The sequence below is a fragment of the Trachypithecus francoisi genome, unplaced genomic scaffold (genome assembly GCF_009764315.1).
Source record: "Trachypithecus francoisi isolate TF-2019V2 unplaced genomic scaffold, Tfra_2.0 Lachesis_group0, whole genome shotgun sequence".
Lineage (NCBI taxonomy): Eukaryota > Metazoa > Chordata > Mammalia > Primates > Cercopithecidae > Trachypithecus > Trachypithecus francoisi.
In genome coordinates, this window is record NW_022681453.1 from 46,245,473 (window position 1) to 46,265,276 (window position 19,804).

At 38.2% G+C, this 19,804-nt stretch overlaps 1 protein-coding gene and 1 pseudogene across 5 annotated transcripts in view; both read left to right on the forward strand.

Annotated features, from left to right (window-relative positions):
• CNTN4 (contactin 4) overlaps positions 1-19,804 on the forward strand; it is a 1,029,443-nt gene that overhangs the window by 483,610 nt on the left and 526,029 nt on the right. The gene's annotated exons all lie outside the window — the stretch shown is intronic.
• LOC117078069 lies at positions 434-12,855 on the forward strand (annotated as a pseudogene). The gene is made up of 2 exons (XR_004434918.1): positions 434-502; positions 11,570-12,855. The product of XR_004434918.1 is annotated as a heterogeneous nuclear ribonucleoprotein A1-like (transcript).

Consider the following 19,804-nt stretch of genomic DNA (forward strand, 5'->3'; position numbering starts at 1 on the left):
TCACCGGAAACATTTGTCTGCTCTTGTAGATGAGGGAACATAGGTTTGGTACCTACAGAGTACAAGACAAAATGCTGATCATGTTGTGGGGGAAACAAAATTTTAAAACATATGGACTCTACCTAACCTCAAAGAGCTTACATGCTAATTAAGGAATTAATATGCAGTTAAAAATTGGGATTTGACAAGTAGCCCTGGAAAGGCACAGAAAAGGTGATTTATTATTCAGAGAAGTGGTAACTTTGATCTGTGGACATCTAGAAAAGCTATTTCTTTGGAAGGTGTCAAAGAGAGGACACTTTATTTTAAAAGGCAGGTATGGGGCGAAGGAAACTGTCAAAACAAAGCTATGCAGGCTGTATAATATGCAGCAAGCTGCTGGATGGAAAAACCAATTTGATGGAATGTGGTTGGATGCCAGGGAAACTGGGGGATGTGTTCAGAAGAGTCAGTGAAATTTGACTGCAGATGGTCTGTGAGGAAGGCGAAGTGCTACGACATGGTAAAGTGTTGAGTAGGCATCCGGAGACTGGAGTTTCAGTCAGTCTCTGTCAGTCACTCACTGTGTGTACTTAGGGACCATTTGACCTCCTTGACAAGTACACGTCTTCCCTGGAAAACAACGGTGTTTAGTTGGAGACGAGTGTATCAACTCACAGTGATTCCGTACAGCAAAATTTTCTTCCAGGTTTGGGGTCGGTCACCAGGTTATTGATTAAACACCACACAAAGTAATTGGCTTGAGTTTAGGAACCATGTTTTAAAAAAACTGTTGTATCTTTAAAGAGAAGAATCATACTCAGCCTGGGGAGACACTCACATTATTTGAGAGACACAAGAACTGAAACCTCCCATGAGAATGGTGGACTGGATTTGTATGTCCCAACTACCACTCCTTCCAGGGCATGTGCTATCTACAGCGTTCTATGTCTGTAGGTATGTTTTGATGTGCTTGTTTTTATTCTTTTTCACAGCACGTATAGTTGAATTCATTTAAGTTAATATGTAAGATGCATTTGGGCCTTTCATCTCAAGAACAAGAATATGGAAACCAAAGTTCCTTATTTTAAAACTCTAGTCAAAGGACTGCCTTGAAATAAGTATCAAAACTCCAATACCAACTTTGGCTTCTGAAAGGAGCCTAAAGGCATTTAACAGTGTGTCCTAAGGGATCAAATGCCAAATATGATGGTTACTAACACACAGGGAGAAAGGGACCAGAGCTAGAAACCAGTATTAATATCTTCCAGTATTCTGGGGGGAGATGGAAGCTGAAAAGGATGAGGAAGAGAAAAGCATATGAAAACTGGGTTTCAAACTAATTTTGCTGAATTATGGAAAGAGAGGAAATATTTATTTCTGCTGCTATATCACCAAAAGTTACTATTAACTGAATGATTTCTTTTCATTTCACTGTTTTCTATTAAACTGATGATCAAACAGGTTGATTCTAGCCACTTAGAAAATGATATTGAATATGTCTTGAACCAAACCAATAGATGAGTTAGTTTAGCTGTATGGATTAACAGCTGGAGAAACACAAAAGACTCATTTTTACCAGGAGTTAAAGCTATGCGTTTTCCATAACTACCAAACTGGAATAAAAAAGTTATCTCAATAATCAGTGTACTGTATATGAATTGATATCTCATTTAAATTAATCTATATCACATACCTTGTTCAGCTCTATTCCCGTCTGGCCAAAATTAATCTTTATAATGAAGTACCTTAGGTATTTTAGGATACCAGTATGTATTCAAGTGATCAAATAAAAATTCAGTTGTCTTCACTATAATTTCTAGCATGTTTAGTGTTTTAATAAATTATCTATCCAAATAAGGTATTTTAAGGTATTAGTTTCAGACTCCTTTTTGGTAAATGTGTTTATATTTGTAAGTTTTGACTTGCTAGTTTTATAATATATATTAATTTTTAAACAGGATTTAGAAAAAAAAAATCCAAACATATTTTGCTTAGGTCACATTCACATTGCACTTTACAAAGTACCACTGGTCAGCTCAGTGATACTTTCTCCAGTTTGTGGGTCATTTAATCCTGCATTTGTACAGTAATTTTGAGTAACACATCAGTAGTGAGGCCACCTGATTTTGTTACACCCAGAGAAGACTTTTAAATTAAAGCTTGAGAAAAACAACAAAAAGAAGTTACTGAAAATTGAGAATCAGCAAAGTTTTCTTGTAAATGGGGAGGTAGTGTGTATACATACACACACACACACACACACACACACACACACACATATATATATATATATATATAATGGGCCATATGATTTTTGTCACACTACTTGCCTCTGCTATAGTATCACAAAAGCAGTCATAGGCAATGCCAAAATCAGCAAGCATTGATGTGTTCCAGTATTACTTACAAAAATAGATGTTAGATTTTTGGCCTTAGGATCTGGGATTTGGCCTTTAGGCCATAATTTGTAAGGGATTTCGCCAAAGCTCATAGTTTCCTAGTCATTGCTAAACATGACAGGAGCCCCAAATGAGGTCCCCAAATGAGTTCTGAAGAACAATTGTCCAATAGGATTTTCATAGATGAAAAAGTAAATCTGGGAAACACTGCACAAAATACCTCTCTTCTTATACACTGAAATTCAACGTCATCTTATTAAAGGCTGTAAGACATCTTACAGTCAAGTGATCTGTCTCTGTTGACTGACTCAGTTCCCCACAACACGTGTGACCTTGAAATTATTTTTGTCATATTAGATAATTTGAGTATCTGTGATTTAGAAACAAGTTTCCAAACTAATAATTTGGATATCTATATAGATTGTCATATGCATATCTTTATTGAAATATCTTCTTAAATCCCTGAGTCAACTTCGTGAGTCACTTATCCACAAAGGTAACTAGGAAAAATACTAACCACCTTCAATGGTTCTGGATAATTTTCTGATTAGTCCTTTCTTAGGTTCCAGCACAGTATCTCCTGACAACCATTTGAGCTGTTGGCCTTACTCTGCTTTTTCCTTGGTAATTAAATCCATTATAGTTTAAATCAGTTCAACATATATTTACCAGGTATGATATTTTCCAAGCACACTGATTAATGAATGAGAGAGACTGTGTCTCTCCCTTTAAGGCATTGATACTAACAAAGACATAAAGACAAAGGTTAGAATATTATGTGATAACTTCTCTAATAAGAGAAATTCTGGATGCTGTCAAAGCACTTATGAGAAGTACTAAACTGTTATTATGAAATCAGAGAAAGCTTTTAGCTGGAGTTCATCTAAGCTACAAATTTGAAGCTAATCACAGAAGGGGAGAGACAGGGGAACAGCAGATACAAAGGTAAGGAGACAAGATTCCCTGATGTATCAAGCAAATGCATAGTACTACTCTAATATAGATTTATGCTGTAGAGATCGGTGAGAGGTGGATTAAGCAGGTCTTTACTGACTTTGTAAAAGTATGTAAGGTAGGTGGAAAGTTGGAGGTTTTTTTGGTCAGCGTTGTACTATGGTAATATAGCTGTGGCTGGAGTGTGGAGAATGGCCTGGAGGGGCAGGCTGCTCAGAAGTGAAAATTTCTTAAGCTGTTATAAAGCTTTCCCAGGGAATCTGCCATGAGTAACCTATTACCCCAGGTTCATCCCTTAGACAGATAAGGTGCTCTCAAGACTCCTACCTTATGACAAGAAACCCAGAACTAGGTAATGTTTTTTTTCCCTGAAACCATCTGTTTGCTAGTGTAAACATTAAACTGTCTTTCCATTTGGGGGTTATTGGAAAAATCATAAAGAGGGAATAATTTTAGAGTGTTTTTTAAAACTTCAAAGGAGGCTTTATTTTGTATTTATAGCAAAACAAAAATTGGCACTAAGAGGCTAGCCTGAGTTTTATACCTGAAGGAAATGTGGAGGCAAACCTCGGCATTTTCCTTGACAACAGCAATTAACCAAGAAGAGCCTCACCTTAACATCTGTTTTAAGACAGCAGAACTGGTGGGCATACAAATATGCAAACGTTTAATTACACACCCTGTCTGTCCTTGTGAACCTGTATAGTTTACTCACAAATGCATGAGATACTTCAGGAAGTTATCCTCAATCAGAATGCAGCATAATGTTGTGTTTACTATATATGAAATATTCACACCTTATCTAGTCTAGCACACTGAAAAGGATGAGAAGTAGGTTTGTTATAAACAAGTGGGTTTTTTATAAACCTTTTTCTTCCACAGAACAAATTATACAGTTAACAGCTTGGCCCTGGTAAATTTTTTATATGTGTGCATATATAAATTTATATATGTATACACATATAAATTTTATATATGTGTATATAAATACACATATACACACATACACACATAAACATACATAAAATCACATTATATATATGCATGTGTATATGTATATAATACATATATTATTTGGAAATGTGATTTCTGTATTTTTCCTGTATTCTAACCATATGAGGAATGTCTACTCAACACTGCTTAGAAACAACTTCTAACGTCCAAACTTAAGGATGTATGTAGTTTAGTTAGTGGCTGTTGAGGTTGTTGGTGGAGGGTCAGATGTTGAAAAGAAATGGAATGAAGTTTTTTCTAAACTTGAAAATGCTGTCTTGAAATTTGCAGCTAAGATGTAGTAAGAGAGGGGCTGGTAGGCAAGAAAAGAAAAACTGTATGTAGGCATGGATCTTTAACAAATCATGAAATTGAATTTTCCTAAAGCAACTTAAACTATTTATGTTTTTTCTTTGTCCTTTGCCAGATCTCTGAAATAACCTCAGTCTCAAAATTCATGTTATCACTAATTAGGATTCTATCCTCAGATTTTTTTTTTTCCAGATGATTCAACTATTTCTTAGTTTCCACAGATAACTAAAATTACTGCAGTTTCTCCTACCAACAATAGGCCTAGACTGCTAATTCAAGGATGAAATTTGATGTCAGGAAAAGACACAAACAAAGCTAAAATGTAGTGTTAACAGATATTCCCACTTTTATATTTTTATACATAGATCTCACATTGCATTGCAAGGAGCTTACACTAGTAGTAAATAAGAAATTCAGGGGAAACCTGCATGCTGCATTTTTAGCATACAAGAAATACAAAATTCTGCCTTTATTTTTTTCTTGATTAATATGCATGGTAGGCCAGGCATGGTGGCTCACGCCTGTAATCCCAGCACTTTGGGAGGCCGAGGCAGGCAGAACACGAGGTCAGGAGATCGAGACCATCCTGGCTAACACGGTGAAACCCCGTCTCTACTAAAATTACAAAGCAAATTTGCCAGGCGTGGTGGTGGGCGCCTATAGTCCCAGCTACTCGGGAGGCTGAGGCAGGAGAATGGCATGAACCCGGGAGGTGGATCTTGCAGTGAGCCGAGATTGCGCCACTGCACTCCAGCCTGGGTGACAGAGCAAGACTCCATCTCAAAAAAAAAAAAAAAAAAAAATGCACGGTAACCTTGGTTCTTTTCATACCTAAGTTTGACTATTCAGCAGTCTAATTTTAATTAAATCATAAGAAAGTAACAACATTGACTATATTGATTGCATCTTGGGAATTCAGAATTTATTTTTTCACATAATTTTTCCTATGACTAGCTTGTCTTCTGTGGACAAACTTTTATGATCCTTGAACTTCTTCTGGAAATGCTGCAGCAAACTATAAATATAACGTCTGCAATGGCATGCTGTATGTACATGTCTTTCAAGGAGGATAGCTCCACTGTTGTAAAAACAAAAAGATATTAAAAACTCTGATTTTCAAGCTAGGAAATTATTTATGCACAATTGGCTTTATTTTAAAATAATTATATACTTGCAGAAAAGTTGCAAAAACATCAGTGTTTCCATATGCCCTTCACTCTGATTTTACTAATGTTAATATTGCACATAAGTATAGTATGGTCACCAAAACCAGAAAACTGACATTGGTACAACACATTAACTAAACAATAGACCTTATTAGGAGTTTACCAGTTTTTCTATAATGTTCAGGCTGCAATCCACAATCTCGCATTTTTTATAGCATTCATTTCTTCTTACTCTTCTTGAGTTTGTGCCAGTTCCTGGGCCTTTGCCTGCCTTTTATGATCCTGGCACTTTTGAAAACTACTAGTTAATTTTGTTGTAGAATATTACTCAACTGTCTGATGTTTACTCTTTTTTTAAATTGAGGTCATGCATTGTTGGCAAGATACCACAGAAGAGTATTATGTTCCTCTCAGTGCACCTTATCAAAGGGCACACGGGGCCAGTATGTCTTATCACTAGTGATACTAATTTTGACTATTTGGTTAATATAGAGTCTACTGAGTTTTCCCACCATGATATTAGTATTTTCCCACATTAGCTTTAGACAAAGACACACAAATTCTTAATTTCCTAAACATGATGTACTCACTATACTCTTTTATGCCTCAGTTTCCCTGCCTAAAAATTATTATATTGCAACCCTAACCCTCATCTCAGCCAGTGTAGTAAGAATTAATGTGCTATCCTTTGGAGATTCTTGGATAAAACTCACTGTATAACTGGAAATGATCACTCTATCTCATTTGAAAGAAGAACACAAATAGAATGGTTAAAAGTAGATTGGCAGCATGTACTCATTGCATACCCAGAACTACAGAGACATCTGTTATATATGTGACAGGCTAGGCCTGAAATCTGGTTCTCTCAGAACCAGTTAGTGTTTGCCCGATTTGGCCTAAGCCTGATTAAACAAAGAACACATTTATCACTTGCTACCTAACAGGCTGTTACACTAACTAGATGGATAACCACCCATTGATAAGGACAATAAATAACTTTTTAAAAACTGTCACATTCACAGTTTCTGCTGTTCATATAAAAGGGAAAAAAGTCCCTTGACATACAAAGGATTCTGGATCCATGTGCTGTAATTCTGTCATATTAGTTTGTATCTGATAATGAAGTACCCCATCATTGCAGAGAACGGCAAATTTTGCAAAGTGATTTACTGGCTTTCTACTCTATTTTTATTTTTGGATGTCAGTGCTATCAGCCCTGACACAATACACTGGGAGGAAATTGGCCACTTACAGTCTAGAGGTAAGTAGGTAGGGAAAGGTATACTAAAGAAATAAGTGGCTCACATAACCCTCCAAGCCCCCCACTTTCCTCTTTGACAAATGGAAATAATCATATACCTGCCTCCTGAAGTTATTGTAAGCATTTGGTAATCTGTCCAGAACCTTTGTATTGTAACTGACCCATAGTAAGTACTCAAGGGAAAAAAAAAAAAAAAAAAAACCCAGCTTGTCATTTTTATCACTTTATCATCTTTCATGCCTGAGACCCAAATTTGGGTGCAAAAGACAAGAAAATGGAGGTAAGACTCACATAAATAGTTTGGTTTAATTTGCAGGAGGCTTCTGGAAAATGATTTTATACCAAATAAGAACTCAATAGCATTTGTCAAATGGTGTGGAAGTATCCCACCATCTGCATGAAGTTATGAACTAAAGCATAATGATACTGAGTTGTACTTCTGCTCTTCGAGAGTAAGTGTTCATAGGCAAATAAGCCTAGAAAATGCAGAAGAATGCAAGCTCCATGATAGCAGGACTCAACTTTACCATAATACCCAGTGCTTACTGATACAGTGTCTGACATATTCCATGTGTTCAACAAATATTTTCAGATGAATGTTCTAATCTATTGTTTAGCTATAAATATATAATGGCACAGGATCTTGAATACATATTTTATTTACCATTACATGAGATGGCAGATCCCATATTATAGCTTAGCTAAAAAGTAGGGGGGTTTCCTATCCCAACCTCCACTTACATAGTTGTTATTATTATTTTTTTTTTTTATTTTTTTTAAGACAGGGTTTCACTCCCATCACCCAGGCTACAGTGCAGTGGTGCAATCATGGCTCACTGCAGCCTTGATTTTCTGTGCTCAGGTGATTCTCCCACCTCAGCCTCCTGAGTAGCTGGTCTACAGGAGTGCACCATCAAACCCAGCTAATTTTTTGTATTTTTAGTAGAGATGGTGTTTCACCTTGTTGCTCAGGCTGGTCTCGAATTTCTGGGCTCAAGTAATCTGCCTGCCTTGACTTCCCAAAATTTTGAGATTACAAATGTGAGCCATCGTGCCTGGCCAATTCCAGTTATTTTAAGAGAATGACTTCTGACTTCCTTCTAAATAAAACAACACTTATCTTAAGATTATGTTCTTTTTGCATTATGGTGGTAAACCATTTTACTTGCATTATCTCATATACATTTCTACAAACTTCTGAAGTAGGCTCAGTATCTCTGTTTTATGGATATAAAGTTGGAGGATCAGAAATAACTTGCCTAAAACATACAAGTTCAAGACTTGAACTTAAGTCTATCTACAAAGACCATTTATGTTCTTGACTGATATTGTTGCATTTGTCCACTGTTGCAGCCCTCTTAGAGTATTATATTATTTTACCCAGTAGAGTAAAATAATCTCTATGAGGGAAGACCCTGTCTTATTCATTGCTATATCATACTGCATGTCAGTTACTAGATGTTCAGTCAGTAATTTGTAAGTAAAGGATAGAGTGCATAGTAGATTTTATTTAACCCCCTACTTTGGTATAGCCTATTATAAATTGAGTTTTTATGCTTGAAATCTTATTTCTGCTTCTGATTAAGCAGATATAGACCCGCTTTTAGGCTACCAGTTATCTGATTTTCTGACTTGGCTGTCCGAGCAATTGGCAAACTGTGCATGATGATGAATATACTAGTAGGCTTACTTCCCCACTAAGTGTATCCAAGTAAAAGCCCTGAAAGTCACACGGTTCTTGCCACTTTAAATCTGACACCTAATATATTAGGTATTAGAGTGTTTTGTGCTTACCTTTAGCTCTTCTTTAGTTTAGGTGATTAAAAAATGCCTGTTGCTGTCTGTATGTGCAACATGCTTCATTAACAGTGATTTATTTGGGAGGTTAGCAGAATTGGCACTCTGCAGCACACCAGCGGGCAGAAGGAAAACAAACGTGAGATGATTGCTAAGAAATCCTTCTTTCCTGCTCTGGTGATAGGAGCTTTGAGAGTTTGCAAAGTCTACTTCTCAGTACCCAGAAAGCATGGGTAAGAGTGGGGTTTCTGGGGATTGTAATTTCCCCCAAGTCCCTTGCTTCCACTCTCCTCCAGTGCTCAGTGGTTATGGATTTCCCCCTTTGGCACAGTATGCTCCCTGTATTTGTGGTCTCCCAGAACCACACTTACCCCTCTTGTTTTTTCTAGCAAGTTTGCCGACCCAAAGCCACACTCAACTTTTTCTAGCAGAATCCAATTATATGGATTTTTTCTCATATTCCTTTCAACAACCCCGTATCTTCACTGTCACTTTACTAAAGAGGAAAGTGAGGCTAACAGAGGTTAAATGACTTGCCCAAGAACAACAGCTAAATGGTAGCGCTGGGAGTTAAACCTGGCTTGTGTGATTCTAAAGCCAATGATCTCATTGCCACAGGGAAGCAAAGGAATTTTTATTTTACTTGCAACCTGCATTGATTTTGTCATGTGTACTTGAAATGCCACGTCGAGAGGATTCTGGGGCTGCCCTTGGGCTAAGCAGCAAAGAATGCCATAATCAATTAGCATTGCTTTCCATAGGAGTGGGAAGGAGGAGTGGAGGTGCCTTGAACTATGATCTACTTTTGTTCTTGATTTTATTGTAATAAGAGTGTAATAACATGGGAATGACATTCTAAAGGAAGGATGAAGTATCTGAGGGACAATCTAAATGCAAGATGAAAATACCACATATTTTATATAAACTACAATTGCCTGCTGTTCTAATAATAAGGCTACATATACTTATTTGGGAGAAAATTCAGCAGAGTGTTTAAATATCCACACTCTTAAGTCAAACTTTCAGGGTTCATTTATTTTAAATAATCTCAACTTTTATTTTAAATTCAAGGGGTACTTGTGTGGGTTTGTTACATAGGTATATTGTGTGATGCTGAAATTAGGGGTATAAATGACCCTATCACCCAAATAGTGAGCATAGTACCCAATAAGCAGTTTTCAGCCCTTCCCCGCTCCTTCTCTCCTGTTCTACTAGTCCCCAGTGCCTATTGTTCCCATCTGTATGTCTCTGGATATGCAATATTTAGCTCCCACTTGTGAGATCATGCAGTATTTATTTCTTGTTCCTGCATTAATTTGCTTAGTATAATGGCCTCCAGCTGCATCCATCTTGCTGCAAAGAACATAATTTCATTCATTTGTATTGTTGCATAGTATTCCATGGTGTGTATGTACCACATTTTCTTTAATCCACCATTGATGGACACCTAGGTTGATTCTATGACCACGAATAGCGCTGTGACAAACGTACAAGTGCATGTGTCTTTTTTGGTGGAACTATTTCTTTTCTTTTTTTTCCTTTTCTTGTTTTTGAGACAGGGTCTTGCACTGTCACCCATGCTGGAGTGCGGTGGCACGATCTTGGCTCACTGCAGCCTCCAAATCCTGAGCTCAAACAATCCTCCCACCTCAGCCTCGCAAGTAACTGGGACTACAGGCAGGAGCCACTGTGCCTGGCTAACTTTTAAAATTTTTTGTAGAGATGGTATCCCTGTGTTGCCCAGGCTGGTCTCAAAGTCCTGGACTGAAACATTCCTCCTGCCTCAGTTTCCCAAAGTGCTGGGATTATAGGTGTGAGCCACTGTGCCCAGCCCAACTTATTTTTCTCTGCGTATATACCCAGTAATGGGATTTCTGGGTCAAATGGTAGTTCTGTTTTAAGTTCTTTAAGAAATCTCCAAACTGCTTTCCACAGTCGCTGAACTAATTTACATTCCCATCAATAGTTTATAAGCATTCTAAGGGTTCATTTTGGGAGTGATAGAAATATTCTACATCATGATGGTGATGGTGGTTCTAGGACTGTATAAGTTTTCGAAATCTCATCAAACTATAAATAAAAAGAATGTGTGTCAGTGTATAAAATATACAATAAACTTAGGAGGGAAAATCAGAAGAAGTTCTATCTATTACTTATTAACTCCAACTTAGTTAACCCGTAAAATGAAAATAATATTGTAGTCTACCTTCAAGGTTGTTTTAAAGATTACATGAGTTAATACATAATACAGAGACTGCTATGTAGTAAGTGCTCTGTAAATGATATCTATTATTTATCATTTCCCAGTTGTTTTGTACTATATTCTACCATTACATTATCTCCAACATTGTTTACCAGCTTAATCTCATACACTTTTATGTTGCTGATTGACTACATTGTACTGTACACTCTCACAAATACATAAGCTTCATATGTATGGAAAATTGTGGAAAAAAATCATAGCTTTGAATACATGGCTCTTCTGTTTTTAACCAAACAATGTTAGAAGACTAGAACCATTCATGTCTGTTTTTCAGCTGAATTGTTCAAGTGTTAAATATCTATATGTCCAAATAAATAATACTTATTAAAACGGATGGACTATGAGGTGTGTTTGAAAACATTGAAAGTATTAGCGTCCTTTCTGCCCGTGGACGCCGCCGAGGAAGCATCATTAAAGTCTCTCTTCTCTCTGCTGTCATAAGTCAGAGTCTCCTAAAGAGCGCAAACAGCTGAGGAAGCTCTTCATTGGAGGGTTGAGCTTTGAAACAACCGATGAGAGCCTGAGGAGCCATTTTGAGCAATGGGGAATGCTCACGGACTGTGTGGTCATGAGAGATCCAAACACCAAGCGTTCCAGGGGCTTTGGGTTTGTCACATATGCCACTGTGGAGGAGGTGGATGCAGCTATGAATGCAAGGCTACACAAGGTGGACGGAAGAGTTGTGGAACCAAAGAGAGCTGTCTCAAGAGAAGATTCTCGAAGACCAGGTGCCCACTTAACTGTGAAAAAGATATTTGTTGGTGGCATTAAAGAAGACACTGAAGAACATCACCTAAGAGATTATTTTGAGCAGTATGGGAAAATGGAAGTGATTGAAATCATGACTGACCGAGGCCGTGGCAAGAAAAGGGGCTTTGCCTTTGTAACCTTGGACGACCATGACTCCGCGGATAAGACTGTCATTCAGAAATACCATCCTGTGAATGGCCACAACTGTGAAGTTAGGAAAGCCCTGTCAAAGCAAGAGATGGCTAGTGCTTCATCCAGCCAAGAGGTCGAAGTGGTTCTGGAAACTTTGGTGGTGGTCGTGGAGGTGGTTTCGGTGGGAATGACAACTTCGGTTGTGGAGGAAACTTCAGTGGTCGTGGTGGCTTTGGTGGCAGCCGTGGTGGTGGTGGATATGGTGGCAGTGGGGATGGCTATAATGGATTTGGTAATGATGGAAGCAATTTTGGAGGTGGTGGAAGCTACAATGATTTTGGCAGTTACAACAATCAGTCTTCAAATTTTGGACCCATGAAGGGAGGAAATTTTGGAGGCAGAAGCTCTAGCCCCTATGGCAGTGGAGGCCAATACTTTGCAAAACCACGAAACCAAGGTGGCCATGGCGGTTCCAGCAGCAGCAGTAGCTATGGCAGTGGCAGAAGATTTTAATTAGGAAACAAAGTTTAGCAGGAGAGGAGAGCCAGAGAAGTGACAGGGAAGCTACAGGTTACAACAGATTTGTGAACTCAGCCAAGCACAGTGGTGTCAGGGCCTAGCTGCTACAAAGAAGACATGTTTTAGACAAATACTCATGTGTATGGGCAAAAAACTCGAGGACTGTATTTGTGACTAATTGTATAACAGGTTATTTTAGTTTCTGTTCTGTGGAAAGTGTAAAGCATTCCAACAAAGGGTTTTAATGTAGATTTTTTTTTTTCACCCATGCTGTTGATTGCTAAATGTAATAGTCTGATCGTGACGCTGAATAAATGTCTTTTTTTTTTTTTTAAAAAAAGAAAGTATTAGCTATGATAGAATGTTTAGGGTGAATTTGTGGTATATACTTAGAAACCTGTTATTAAAGAGGAAATTATTAACTCAGTAAAAAACAAATACTATAAAAAAAATAAAAGCAGTGTACTCTGCAGCTCAGCTAACAGCCAAATTATGTGCTATAACTAAGTTTAGACAACAGTAAAGCAAGGTGTGTTTGTGTTTTTGTAGGCCTGTCTATCATTGGGAGTGATTAAGAAAGTTGAATATCATCATTCATAAAATAACTTAATACATAAGACAAAAATCAAGAAATAGTAGTATAAGTGTGTTTTTTTTTCAAATTATCATTATTGAACTACTTACCAGAAAGGCAGTTTGTTGCCCCTGGACAATATTTCCCTCAGAGGATTAATAGCTAGTATTTAAGCTTTGTTCAAGCATTCCCTTAATACAAGTAAATATTAAATAAAACTTACAAAATTACAATTAGTGATTACTTCGTGAATGCTATGGATAGTGAATATGGACTTGTGGCTTGGGATTAAATTTTCAGTAACAGTGTAATACATCGAATTTAAAAGCAATATATCTAAAACAACTTTAATGAATGGGAAGACGATGTTGTTACAAGCCTCAAATGTCTCTGGGGATGACACAGGTGTAGTCACTACTTCATTTAAGTAATTACATATCTTTGGCATATGTAACCTTCTTCTTATAGAATAATGTAATTCAAAGTTTCAGGAATCCTTAAAAACAATCTGGCACAGTCCCCTCTTCTATTCCTTAAGAAATTTGTCCAGCAAGCAAATAACAGAACTGAGCCTGCAACCCAGTTATTCTGAATCTTATCCCAGTGATTTTTTGCAATATCACTGTGATTATTGAGATGACTTCCGTTTTTTGAAGAGGGTCTTCTCAGTAGTAACATAGAAAGGACCAACATCAAAGTAGAATAAGGTTTTCTATAAGGGGAAAGTATATTTTGAGAAATCCGTAGTGGCCATATACTTTAAGAAATTTCAATGGAAGACTTTTCCAAATTAATCTGTATAACTGTGGACTCTCAGGCTATGGAAGAGATCCTTCAGTAAGTGAAATGGTGATACATTAGCTACCTGGCTTTTATTTCAGAGGATTTCTGCCTAATGTAATCATTATATTTATGGTTAGAATCACCATAAGTGGAAAGTCTTTTCAAAGGGGAGCAACTGTGTACATAGCTTACCCTCTATCATTCCTCAAAGCCCTCTTTAATGTGGTATCATGATGGAAACGGTGTCTAAATGAACCACTGAGTAGGTGAGTATGGTCTAAATAAGGGATTCCATCCTATACATATTTGCCTCTTGTTTAATAGATATAGCTTTCCAAATATATCATCCAGGTCCCTTATATCTTCTCTTCTTTTGCACTGTTGTATTCATATTTTCAGATGCTTGGGACAAATAATCCAATGATAAAAACCAAGCAACACACATTTTCTCACCATTCCTAGCAGACTACTTACTGCAATCTCCAGTGAAGTTGAAAGATATCACCTATAGGAATGAAAATCTGTTTTTACTGGTAGATAGAGTATAAAGCTGGTAAAAGGAGAAAATCCAGCAAGTTAATTTGATTGACTGATGTGATAGGAATTTTCATTATCCAAGAAGAACCCATAGATTAGCTACCATAATCACAAGACATATAGATGATCTGTACTACTCATTTAACAATATAAACTATCTTGTATGGTCAATAATCTTTTCTATCCAATTGAGCTGTAGTGTCCTTGTGGGTGGAGACCTTGACCCAAAACTCTTTGTTTTTTGAATTTTACCAGTTGAATCATGGACACTCAACAAATATCTATTGACCGATTGAACATTAAGATTTGACTGTATGCCATTTTCCTTTAAAATTATTGGTGTATTGCTTTCTGAGGAAGCCTATTTTCTCTCTTGCCTTCATTTCTGTTTCCCATTTCCTCGCCATTGTGATGACTGCACCCCTCATTAGCTAATCGTAGAGTTAGGAAACTCTTAACTCTATGATCCTTTTTAAAAATCTCTGCCTTAAGAATGGTAGCACTCTAAATAATAATTAGCAAGAAAGCAAATGTCTATGTTCTTACACTTAGGAGGAAGGAAACTTATTCACAGTTATGCTATCACAAAAGACTTCTGAGTTAACACTAGTGAAACATAGCCACCTGACAAAGTCTCAGCTCTGAAACCTGTGCTATCCTTTACATTATGAATATTACAGATTCTGCACCTTGGTTTACTGGCATCTGGCTTCACTTCTGCAGAAGGACAATATGAAAAGCCAAGTTAGAGAAGGGAGTCACCATCAGGATGTTATGTCACACTTTAAAAGACACAATACTTTGAGAAGAGTTCATTAGCTTTAGAAATGGGTTCAGTATTTGAAGTATGAAGACATAGATTTAAATACCGGCTCTATTGGTTTCTAGATATTTAACCTTGGACAAGTTTCATAGCCTCTCATATTCTAATTTCCAAGGATGTAATTTTATAGAGGATGATGATGCCTGACTCCCAGCCATGTTATAAGGATTAAAGGAGAAGTGAATGTAAGATCACATGGTAGGTCCACAAGAGATGTTAGCTACCTTTATTCTTTCATTTACATATCAGCTATTGATTGGCTGCCTCCTCTGGTGGTTCACTATTCTATGTGCCTCTTAAATATCAATCAAAAATACAAAGATTCCTACCTTCATAAAGTTAAAAATCTATTCGGTTGGGGCCAGGAGGTAGAATTTGAATCCCAGTTTAAACAACGATGGTAGTTAATACTCACATACAAAACAAGCCAGTTGACCTTCACAGCACACTTGTGAGAAAGATAGGGCTTCTGGTATGATCCCTAACGTACAAACAAACAAACATGTTTACAGAGATTAAGTGTCCTTCCCAAAGTTCGGTAATTTATGGTAAATCCAGGAAGAACTCAGTGTACATGAATCCATGTTTTCCCACACTGTCTTGCTGCCATGAGGCCTTGAAAAACATTTTCTGTTGGAAGTATTCTTAGTAATTAGAGAGGTAGTCAACTTCCTAACCAGAGGAAAAAAGCAAAAAGGTAAAATAGATATTGTGTCCTTTGGAGGATTGCACTTTAAGCAGATCTTCATACAGGAAAATAGAATCTTTTTAGGTCTTTCCCTTGTTGGAAGTCATTCTCACCCTCCTCATAGCCTTCAGAATCAAGTCCAGCATCTTTTTTGTTGTTGTTGTTGTTTTGTTTTTTTTTGAGACGGAGTCTTGCTTGTCGCCCAGGCTGGAGTGCAGTGGTGCTATCTTGGCTCACTGCAACCTCCTCCTCCTGGGTTTAAGCCATTCTTCTGCCTCAGCCTCCCGAGTAGCTGGGACTACAAGCACATGCCATCACACCCAGCTAATTTTTTATATTTTTACTGGAGCTGGGGTTTCACCATATTAGCCAGGATGGTCTTGATCTCATTACCTCGTGATCCACCCACCTCGGCCTCCCAAAGTACTAGGATTACAGGCATGAGCGACCATGTCTGGCCTCAAATCCAGAATCTTTACTATACGTTCAAAGATGATTGGAGACCAGGCTCGTGATTTACCTTCCAGCCTCTTTCCCCCTCAGCCTATAACTCCCAAACTCAGGCTGTGCTGTGCTGTCTTTAACAAGGATAGCTATCACATTTCAACTTTGTGCCAGTACCCAAGCTCAGTGCTTTTCATGCATTCTCACTAATCCTCACCATCCTGCAGCTCTCTCTCTCTCTCTATAGATGGACCACACAGCTGGAGAATGTGAAGTCTAGGAATAGAGCACAAGTTAGATTCAGCAGACTACGCTCTTCATTATCTTGCACTGCTATAACTTGAAGGTTCTCACAGCTTCTTGCCAGTTTGTTTTCCCTGTCACTTGGCTCAGAATGGCCTTCCTCCCTCTTATTTATCCTTTAAGAATCAGTTCAAACTGGTAGCCCCTTTGAGGAGCTTTCTTGAAACTCCTGCCCTACCCTACCTCCCAGCTCAGTTCAATGATAATCTTTTGCTTCCTTAGCATCTTGTTCTGAATAGACTTACTACACATGTTGCACCAAATTATAATTACTGGTTTATTAGCACCTCTCGCCAAGTAAACTGTGAGCTCCTTGAGGACAAGACCCATGCCTCCCTAACCTCTGCATACTCAGCTAGCACTGTCTCTGCCACATGGTAAACACAATTACTTTTTTGTGTGAGCTGAATTAGTACTGTTTGGACACCAGCAACATTTTAATTCAGCAGAGTGTCCAGAACAGACAAATACATGACCAGGCCCTGCATGTAGATTCTTGGAAACCAGAACTCTTAAGGGAAAACTGATTGATGCCTTTGTTTTCAGCACTTTGTGCTGAGGTCTTCGGTATGACTATTAGTATGAAAATTGTTTGAAGGGTTGAGGGAAGTTTTGTTCTGTGCAAGAATGTGGGGAGAAAAAAAAAACACCTTGTACAATTCTTAGTTATTCATCTCCTCCTGGCTCAGTGAGAGAAAGCAACCAAGGCCTGTTTTATTGTGTGGCTTCCTTCTTAGGATTTACGAGTCTCACTCTTGGGCAGGATCTCAAAATGAGTGCTGACTACACTACCTTTGCTACAGCCACCGTTAGATAAGCCAGAGAGAGCTCAAAGCTACAGGGGAGATCTATTGCCACCATAACTCTTGGCTCATCCTGCAGCTTTCTTTCTGGCTCTGACAGAAAAATTGAAATTATGAAACTTTGTATCCTGCACCACAGTACCACATGAGATTCATGAATCTTCAGCTCCCTTCAGAAAACCTGATGCTTTGGTTACTACTACCCACTGACAAATTACTGTCCACGACCCCATTATTTCTGATTAGCGAAGGTGAACCTTACCTACCTGAATGTAAATAAATGCCAATAGGATTCTTGAAATTCTTCATCCTTAAAAACCTACAGCCCTTAATAGAACATGCACTGTAAATAGTGTCATATCATGAACTAAATCTTTATCATGTAATTGGATACATTTCCTAAGCTAATTTTAATTGCTTCAAGAAACCGCTTAACATTGTAGATCAATCCCAAGGTCCGAGATGACATTTCTCTCACAAAATTAATTATTAATACCCTGATCATTTGCTTAAGACATTAATAGTTTTCATTGATCAGCACATCCTGTTTATCTAAAATGGCCTAATCACCATGCATGTCAGAAGAGTATCTGAACATATCCAATTAGAGATACTGCCGGCTTTCTGCCACATCAGCAGAGCAGAAGTTAAGAGTCCCTTTTGTCTTCACAATATATTAAGTCCAGCTTTATCAGAAACTAAGCTATTTAAGGGCACAAAAGAAAGGCAAGTTCTCTAATGATGGTTGTTCATTTTCTGTTAGCTCCCTGGTAGAAACATACAGGCTTTGCAGTGATCACATGGTTTAAATTAACGTTAAGAACCCATTATTAAGTAGCTTGTGTTGGCCCATGTTTTCATGTAAGCCTGTGTTTGCTCACAGTGTTTTTTTTATAAGTGAGAGTAAGATGAGAAACTCCAGGTATACTTTCAGCTTGAAAATACTGGGGATCCCACAGTGATATATCAAAACATCACATTGTATACCATAACTATATGCAATTATTTTTTGTCAATTTAAAAATAATATAAATGTAATATATTTTTTAAATGAAAGCTAAAATAACAAATTGAGACCACAGTAATATCTGGCAATGTAGGGTGCTGTAGAGTTTTCAAAGACGTTTCATTTACTTAACCAGGAGGTTTACCTTTAAACAAGATTCAGAGAGAGGCCTGGGGTGATCGACCCAGGATCACATAATGAGTTCCTGCCAGAGTTGTAAATAGAATACAGGTCTCCCGGTTCCCCAGATTTCTGGTTTATTTGATTAACTGATGAGTTGGTAGCACCCTGCTCGGCTTTCACACCCCAAGGGAAGCTCACTTCCTTTATGAAGATTCCCAAACGAAAAGTTTCCTCCTTCCTTGATAACAGGATATCATATTGCAATTATATGAAATTGTGGATAACAGCCCCTACTGGATAAAGAGACTGTAGAGGATAGAGATGGTGTCTTGTTCCTCTTGATGCGCCCAGTGCTTCTCCTTGCATCTGGCAAGCAGAAGATGCTTCATATATACATTCACACATGGCGAACTGGCAGGATGGGTGGGAGAAGGGATGAGTGGATGAGAGGAACCACAGTTGAGAGTTCTGTTTTACTAATTTCATGTTGCAATCCGTCAGCACCAGAGGGAAATTTGACTTTACTTGAATCATGCAGTGCTAATTTTTTTTTTTTCTCTTGAGACAGGGTCTCCCTCTGTTTCCCAGGCTGGAATGCAGTGGAGTGATTATGGCTCACTGCAGCCTTGAACTCCTGGGTTGAAGCAATCCTCCTGTCTTAGCCTCCTGAGTAGCAGGGACTATAGGCATGCACCACCATGCCAGGCTGATTTTTAAAAATTTTCTGTAAAGGTGCGAGTCTCGCTATGTTGCCCAGGCTGGTCTTGAACTCCTGGCCTCAAGTGATCCTCCCATCTTGGCCTTCCAAAATTCTGGGATTACAGGTGTGAACTACTGCACCTGGCCTTAAAAAGTATTTTAAACTGGCCGGGTGCGGTGGCTCAAGCCTGTAATCCCAGCACTTTGGGAGGCCGAGACGGGTGGATCACGAGGTCAGGAGATCGAGACCATCCTGGCTAACACTGTGAAACCCCGTCTCTACTAAAAAATACAAAAAACTAGCCGGGTGAGGTGGCGGGCGCCTGTAGTCCCAGCTACTCGGGAGGCTGAGGCAGGAGAATGTTGTAAACCCTGGAGGTGGAGCTTGCAGTGAGCTGAGATCCGGCCACTGCACTCCAGCCTGGGCGATAGAGCGAGACTCTGTCTCAAAAAAAAAAAAAAAAAAGTATTTTAAACTAATTTTCAATACTTA